Here is an 8,831-nt window from a genome sequence, read left to right as displayed (position 1 = left end):
TGGAGGAGAATATTGAAAGTGCCATGGGCTGCCAAAAGAACCAATAGATCCATTTTGGAAGAAGTGCAGGCAGAGTGCTCCTTGGAGGCCAAGATGGCCAAACTTAGTCTCTCATACTTGGGACATATTGTCAGGAAGGACCAGTTGCTGGAGAAGGATATCATGTTTGGTATGGTGTAGGGTCAGAGTAAAAGAGGAAGACCCCCAATGAGATGGATTGGCCATGTGGCAGTATCAATGGGCTCAAGCGTAGCAACAATTGTGAGGTTGGCCCAAGATTAGGCAGTGTTTTCGTTCTGCTCTGTATAAGGTTGTTATGAGTCGGTACCAACTTGATGGCACCTAACAACAACAACAACAACAGTGTCCCACATAACTCTTAGGCTTTCTTCAGCTGTTTTCTTTTTTTTTCCTGGTTGTTCTAGCATACTAATATTCAGAAACTTATATTCAAGTTCACTAATTCAGGCTTCCTTGCTTTAGATTTACTCCTTTGCCCTTTTAATGTATTGTCTATTTCTGAAATATTAGTATTAATCTTCTGAAATTCTGATTGACAGGTTTTATATTGTTTCAAATTTTTCATTTATTTTGTCTGTTTGTTCTTGTAGTGTTTTCCTGAATTCTTCTAAAGTTTTATCTGTTTTCTTCTTGCTTTTAAAAATCTTTTTGTGAATACTTATAAGGATTTATAATTATAATTATTTTGAATTCCTTTCAGTTAGTTTTTTCTTCCACAAAAACATTACCTTTTCTTCCACAAAAACATTTTTTGGCTCTACATCTTGGTTATTTGTTTATGCCATTCTCTCTTTTTCTTTGTGTGAGATAAAATTGTCTGTTGTATCTGGGACATTATTAGGTATAGTTAGAGAATAGATTCATGTGCACTCTCCTCATTTGCCATTCGTGTTCCTCAGTTTAGGGTGGTTTTGACTGATGTTGGCTGCTGTCTCTTGTTGATCAGCTGGTATAAGAGATGGTATTAACTCTTAAACTGTAAGTAGATCTGCAGAAGGTATGGTTATGGCTGGACTTGCTGGACATGGCTGCTGTCTTACTGTCAGGTGAGAAAGATAAAAACCCTCCCCACCCCATATGCAAGAAAACAAAACAGAATAAACAAACAAGGACCCAACAATGAAGAGAAAATACTAAACAGAAAAGCAGGAAAAAAGTCATAAAATAACTATATAAACAAAAGAGTGACAGGGATATGGAGTTTTAGAAGAGAAAAATAAGAGGAAGAAGTTTTAAAACTACATAAGAATAAGCCAAAAGAGGGACAGAAAAATGGAGCCATAGAAGAGAAAACTGTTGTTGTTGTTGTTAGGTGCCATCAAATCGGAACCGACTCATAGTGACCCCATGCACAGCAGAACGAACAATGTCCGATCCCAGGCCAACCTCACTACTGCTGCCACACTTGAATCCATCAATGCTGCCACCTGGGCAATCCATCTCATTGGAGGTCTTCCTCTTTTTATCTGACCCTCCATCTTACCAAGCATGATATTCTTCTCCAGTGACTATTCCCTCCTGACAATATGTCCAAAGTATGAGAGATGAAGTTTGGCTATCTTGGCCTCTAAGGAGCACTCTAGGTGTACTTCTTCCAAAACAGATCTATTGGTTCTTTTGGCAGCCCATGGCACTTTTAGTATTCTCCTCCAACACCATAATTCAAAGGCATCAATTCTTCTGTGGTCTTCCTTATTCACTGTTGTTAAGTTCCATCAAATCGGCTGCTCCTCATAGCAACCCTGTATAGTGTTTCCAAGCACCAGACTGCGAACCACAAAGTTCCTACAGTGACATACCAGAAGAGAAAAATAAGAGAGGAAATATAAAAAATATTTTAAAAACACTTAGAAAAAAAGAGAGAGGAAAAATGAAGAGAAAGAGTAGAGAGTAGTTAAGAAATGTCAAAAGAGGGGAAATAAGAAACAAAAAAAGAAAGAAAACAAAAGTGGAGACAGAAAGCATAAAATTCAAGGGAATGGAAAGAGAAGAAGTAAGAATAAATCAACAAAAACAATAAGGAAAGGAAAAAAAGCAAAAAAATTGTGCAGCTGTTTCATGCAGAAAAGAGAAAATGATGGAGGCTTCTGCAAGTGAAAGAGCTCACAAATTGAATGTGGGAGGGATGTGACGACAGAGTTCTTGTTCCTAGAAAGAGTTCCTGTCAGCCTTGGTGTTATTGATATTCAAGGCACTCAATCCAGAAGTAGTCCGTGAAGGCCCTTAATGGAACTGGTTCAGTGTCTGTTAGGACCACACGCAAGCTGGGAGCAGGGTGACTAGTTAAATGCTGGTCTGGTGGCTCTGCAGTTTCTATAGGTCTGGAGCCAATCCTGCCTAAATCCAAGCACCAAAGCAGGGCATCAGAGTGGTACAGTGGGCCCCCAATCTCACACTGGATGGTTCCCAACCACATGGCTCTAGAGCACAGGGTCTGTGCTGGGGATGGATGAGGGTGGGAGCTGGCCACCCCTCTGGTCACCAGGGAAGCTTGGGGAAAAGAAGGAATTGCACTCTTCCTGCTCTACCAGACCACTTTCTGATGCCAAAGCTGCTCACAAGATGGTAGTTCTGCATCTTGCTGGCTGTTCACCAGTCAATCTCCCTCTCTCACCATCTCCTCCCAGCAAGCACTCACTCCACTTCTCAAACCTTTCCTCTGAAGTTCAGGGTTCCTGATTTGCATCTATGTTTGTTTCATTTGGTCTCTCATATCTTTGTTGTAGAGGGTCTGTATGTGTTTTAGGTACTCTGTATTCAAGGAAATGCTTCAGAGTCTGTTCTGACACCCACTTGATCTCTTGTTTCTTTCCTGTCTTTTAAAATACCTTTTACTTTTTTCATGTATCCCATAACTTCATGTCATCCATAAGCCATTTAGTCTTTGGTCCTTGAAGTGCTAAGTGCATCAAATCTGTTCTTGAGATGGTCTCTAAATTCAGGTGGAATGTATTCAAGTTCATGTTTTTGTATCTCCAGTACATTTCTTGATATTTAAGTAGTTAGTAAATTCCATTTGGTGATGTATAATTTTTTTAACATATTGTTGAATTGTGTGTGCTAATATTCAATTAAGGGTTTTTGACAATGGTCATAAGGGATATATACAAAGGAGCTTCAAAAAATTGGTGGGGAAATCCCATTATCTTTAATTCCACTTTTCCACAAACCTTTTGAATCCCCCTTGTGTGTGTGTGTGTGTGTTTACACCTACACTTCACTTGGAGTCCTGGTGTGGTGCTGTCAGTTATGCATTGGACTGCAAAGTTGCTTTGAACCATATGGTTAGTGGTTCAAGATCACCAGCCATTCCTTGGAAATCATATACAGGGTTTCTGTGAGTGAGAACCAACTCAGCAGCACTTAACTAAAACAGCTCTTCACTTATCGAAGGAGTCCTGGTAAGATAGTGGGTTACGAGTTGAGCTGCTAACAGTAAGGTCAGCAGTTAGAACTGACCAGCTAATCTGTGGGAGAAAGATGAAGCTTTCTGTTGCCATAAAGATTTACACCCACCTCCTCCATACACAGAGTAGACAGGGATGGGCAACTTAGCCATTGGCTACCCAAAATGAGGGTGGGGAGGGAGGCAAGAAGTAACTGGTTTACAAGCTTTCAAGAGGAGCTTAGATACAGAGGGCATGGAGGAAGGTAGAAGCTCCACTGAGTAGTATCCAATCTGTCTGGGTGGGGCTGATGAAAGCAGACAGGGATATGTCTCTTGTGATACAATAGTGAATAATTGTTATCAGGAGTGACTGTGAGGGTTGGAAATGTAAAGGTAGACATTTTGTAGCAAAAAAATGGGAGTGATTGGCTTTGCAGTCATGGAGCAGAAGTCCCTGGGACCATCAAGGGAGAAGAATGGAGAGCAGGACCCTACCCAGAGAAGCAGTGATGCCAGAAATGGAGGCAGAGACGATGGCATGCAGAGATGGAGCAGCTGGGGACTTTAGCCACAGAGAGGGAGAGGGACTGTGTGCTGATGACCAGAGGGCAGGCTTGCAGGGTATATACCCTTTGGATGGTTGATGATGCTTGGAGGGGATTGTAACCATGGCAATGAAATGATATATGATAGGATGAATGTAAAACTAATGTTCTCCCATGTAAACTATCACATAATTCTCAATAAAACATAAAAAAAAGATTTACAGCCTCGGAAACTCTATACAGGGTCGCTATAAGTTGGAACCAACTTGAAGACACACAACCACCAATCACCTCACTTATTGACTATAGCTAACATTTTGCATTGATGCCAGTAGTAGAAACTACTATTTTACTATTTTGTTTATTAATGACATAACATCTGGCAGTAATGACTGTGAAGTAGCTCTGGCTGTGATGGTTAAGAGTATGTGTCAGCTTGACTGGGGCATGATTCTCAGTAGATTGTTAGTATTGTAATGGTATAATCTAGCAGTCATGTACTGATGTAATTTCCAGTTGTGTAATGATGCTGTCAGCCTCCATTTTATGATCTAATGATGTACCATCCTCCATTTTTACAACCTGGTGTTTGGAAGTTAACCTTGTCGATACATGAGGAATGGGAGTGTAATATATATATATATATATCCTGCAAAAGACCACTTTAAAAAAACAAAAGTGTCACTTTAAGAACTGAGGTGCACCTCACTCAAGCCATATTTTCAGTTCCCTCTTATGTATACAATGAATAAGAAAGTTTTGTTAAGTTCCTTTGAGTCAGTTCTGACTCATAGCAATCCTGTATAGGGTTTCCTAGGAGTGAGGGTTTGAACCACTGAACTTGCAGTTAGAAGTCCAGTGTTTATCCTACAGCAACACACCAGCACTCCTATATGTAGATACCACTTGTTGTACCATTGTTCATTTCCTCATATACATGCAATACCTGAACAATATATAAGGAAGACTGAAGAAGAATTGGCCTTTGAATTGTGGCATTGGAGAATATTTTATATGCTGTGGACTGCCAAGAGAACAAACAAATCTGTCTTGGAAGAAGTACAGCCAGAATGTCCCTTAGAAACAAAGATGGCGAAGCTTCTCTCATACTTTGATCATGTTATCAGGAGGGACCAGTCTCTGGAAAAGGATATCATGCTTGGTAAAACAGAGGGTCAGCAAAAAAGAGGAGGACACCCAAAGAGAAAGATTGACATGGATTTAGCTGCAAAATTGGGCTAGAAGATAGCCCCTCCCTTTTTGTTATTTTTTACAATTCTTCTTAACCCTGTGATCTGTCAATCTTACACTGTCTTTCCAAAGATATCCTTATTCCTTGATCTTTGATCCTTCATAGTTTTGAAAATGTGCTCAACCTTGTGTGCCTCGAGACATGACTCATCTGGGTATCTTCTTACCTAAGCTTGATGCTCTTCACATTGTTCACACATTCCTCAGCTTCCAGTAAACCCAGCAATGTGCTTTAAGCCATTGGCGCTCTCTTTATTAAAAAGAATATTTTATTGTGTTTTTGGTGACCATTTATACAGCAATTTAGGTTCCCATTCAACAATTTATATACAAGTTGTTAGTGACATGGGTTATATTCTTCACAATGCTTGAACATTTCATTATTTTTGTTCTGGTTGCTCCATTTCTATTAATCTAATTTCCCTACTATTTATATTCTCATCTTTGTTTTAAAATAGTTATTGACTATTGGTTTCTTCTTTCTTTTTGTATCATTTAAATTTTTACTTTCCTTATTGTTACTTTGAGGATGACTTTTAATAGCTTACATTTATAACAGCCTGATTTATATTGATACTAATTTGAGTTGCATATACTCTATACCTATACCACTCCTTCCCCTCCCACATTTATTGTTAATACTAATTAAATCTTTATGCCTCCAATATGCTTTAATTTACATTTAATGATTTCATTTTGTCATTATTATTATATATGTATATTTTTTCATTTAATTGTATCTTATTATTTGCCAGCTAATAATATCTCAACTCTGGCCTTTATTTTTGTCAAATCATTTCCTTATATGTAAAAGTTCAAGTTACTGTCAAGTATCCTTTATTTTCCTCCTGAAGAACACTTTTTAGTTTTCATACATGACTGGTCCGATGTTAACAAATTCCTTTAGTTTTTGTTTATCTGGGAATGTCCTAATTTCACCCTCATTATTGAATTACAATTTTGTTGCATATTTTTATAGACAGTTCTTTTCTTTCAGCACTGCCTTCTTGCCTGCGTGGCTTCTGCAGGGAAATTAGCATTTAATCTTATTAACAATCCCTGTGTGTTTTATTATTATTATTATTAAGGTTTTATAGTGAGGTTGGTCCAGGATCAGGTAATGTTTCTTTCAGCTGTGCATAAGGTTGCTATGAGTTGGTACTGACTCGATGGCACCTAACAACAACAATTGTGAATTATGTATTAGGTTACATGGGTGAACATCTTTACATTCATCCTTTCGTACTTTGTTTCATTGCAATGATCACAATCCCCTGCATGCATCATCAAACACCCAAAGGGTACACCCCACACTCCTGCTTCTCGGCCGCCAGCACACAACCCCTCTCCCTCCCTGAGTCCAGAGTCCCCAGCTGCTCCTTGTGCCCACATCATTGCCTCTGCCTCCATCCCTAGTGTCACTGCCTCTCGGGACACAGTCTCGCACTTTGTTTTTCTCCCTTGATGGCTCCAGGGATCTCCACTCCTGAACTGCAAAATCAGCTGCTCCCCTCCTTTTGTTACCAAACATTTACATTTACTTTTACAACACTCACTGTCAGACCTGATAGCAATCATTCCCTATTGAACCACAGGAGTTCTTTCCCCTTCACCTTTTATTAACCCCATCCAGACAGGTTGGAAACAATTCAGTGGAGGTTCTACCTTTCCCTGTATCCTCTGCAGCTAGGATATCTATTGAAAGCTTGTAAGCCAGTCACTTCTTGCCTTTGTGATCCCCCCATTTTGGGTAGCCAATGTCTAAGTTCCACCTCCCTATGTTCCAAGGGGGTGGGAATGATCCTCACTCTAGAGATTTGTCCACTCCTTTGTCATACTGCATCCACAAGCATAGGTCAAGATCATCCACTTATAGTGAGTTACTCCTTTTTTCCGCCCCCTTCTTCTTTCTTCCTCTAGTCTTGTTCTGATCATCCAGCCATTGATACCAGGTCAAATGGCTACTATCTGCAAGTGTGGATGTTCTTGTGCATCCCCCTTCTCTTTATATCAACTAGATGCTTCTCACTCCATTCTAGTCCTCTGGGGCCATGTCCCTACCCCTGGGCCCAGGAGGCCCCAAGTCTCATCATACTACGTGTTAACCAGGTCTCAATCCAGGTTAATAGTCTATTGAATGTAGTCAGACTTAATTCACAACTTCATTGCTGTTTTACCTTCTCTTCCCCTTATCGGTGACCAGTGTGCTCAGCAGGAGGACCATATGCCTGCTGTTGTTGTTGTTAAGTGCCGTCGAGTCGGTTCTGACCCATAGCGACCCTGTACAGGGTTTCCGAGGCTGTAAATCTTTATGGGAGGAGAACGCCTCATCTTTCTCCCGCGGAACAGCTGGTAGTTTCGAACTGCTGGCCTTAAGGTTCGCAGCCCGAGATTCGTAACCACTCTGCTACCAGAGCTCCTGCTAGTGTGTTCCATTTGAGTTTCAGTCTTGGAGGGGGTTTGCCTTGAAGGGGACCTGAACACTTGCCTTAATGGCTCCCTGGGGAACAACTTGTTTGTTCTTGTAGTAGTCAGTTGGACTGCTTTTTTTTTTTTTTTTTCCTGCTGGTCGTTCTTTCAAGAAGTATCTTCTGATTGAACCAGGGCTTGATACCGACTAGGGTGGAGGTTCAGTGAAATTTGCCATCAGCCATACCACAGAATACCAGGCAAAGCAAATCTAGGGCAGAGCTCCAAAACTCGGAACCACAGAGATAGGAGTATTTTAAAAGTTTGAAGGCTTATAGCTAGTGGAACTTGAAGGTAAAGTAAGAAATCACGCACTTTTGAATCTGCTGGGCTCGGAGGCCTGGAGCCAACATCTTGGGCGAGACCAAATGTAAAGACGAAGCAGGGGAGGAGAAACACCACAGAAAAATGCCACAGGAACCTTGGAGCAAAGGTGGACAATATACTTTGAAGGTTTTTCTTTTCTTTTTTTCTTTTTTTGATATCTGGTCATTGCCCCCACACACACACTGTTTGTACACATCCATTCTGGTACTGGGGGGGGTGCCTGAGTGAGTGGACACCCCCCACCACAACTGGGGGATTCTTTTGCCACGCATGTGCACAGGTACTCAGCCCTATAGTAGGCCCTGAATGTTTTTGTTTTTGTTTTAAATACAGGAAAGGCCGGGCCAGGGCTGTAGAGAGGGAAAGAGAGTTTAAAAACAAAACAGGCCAAAAATTAAAATAAGGCCTGAGGTATAGCATAACAACCAACATTGGCATCTTGAAATCTCTCAGGCAGCTTTGAAAGCAAGAAGCTGAAAACAGGACATTAAAGTCATACTCATATTAGGCTACAGAATATTTTTCTTCTTCATCTTCTCTCCCTCTTCTCCCTTTTCTCTGATTATAGACTGCAGTATTCTCAGTCTAGTTTAGTTTTGTTGTTGCTGTTGATTTTTGTTTTTATTTTTGTTTTTGTTTTTTGCTGGTGCTATTTTGCTGTTTTATGCTCCCCCTTCTACCTTTGGGGGACTCTTTCTCTCCTTGTATTACCCAAGAAGAGTCAGAAACTTGCTGCCATATAGTCAAGCTACAATCACACTCTATAACACCAAAACTCAGGCAAGAACTATACCAACTGCCATATACCAGGGAGGAATACAGCACCTGTG

The sequence above is a fragment of the Chrysochloris asiatica genome, unplaced genomic scaffold, assembly GCF_000296735.1.
Source record: "Chrysochloris asiatica unplaced genomic scaffold, ChrAsi1.0 scaffold00205, whole genome shotgun sequence".
Taxonomy (NCBI): domain Eukaryota; kingdom Metazoa; phylum Chordata; class Mammalia; order Afrosoricida; family Chrysochloridae; genus Chrysochloris; species Chrysochloris asiatica.
Note: the sequence above shows the minus strand (reverse complement) of the source record.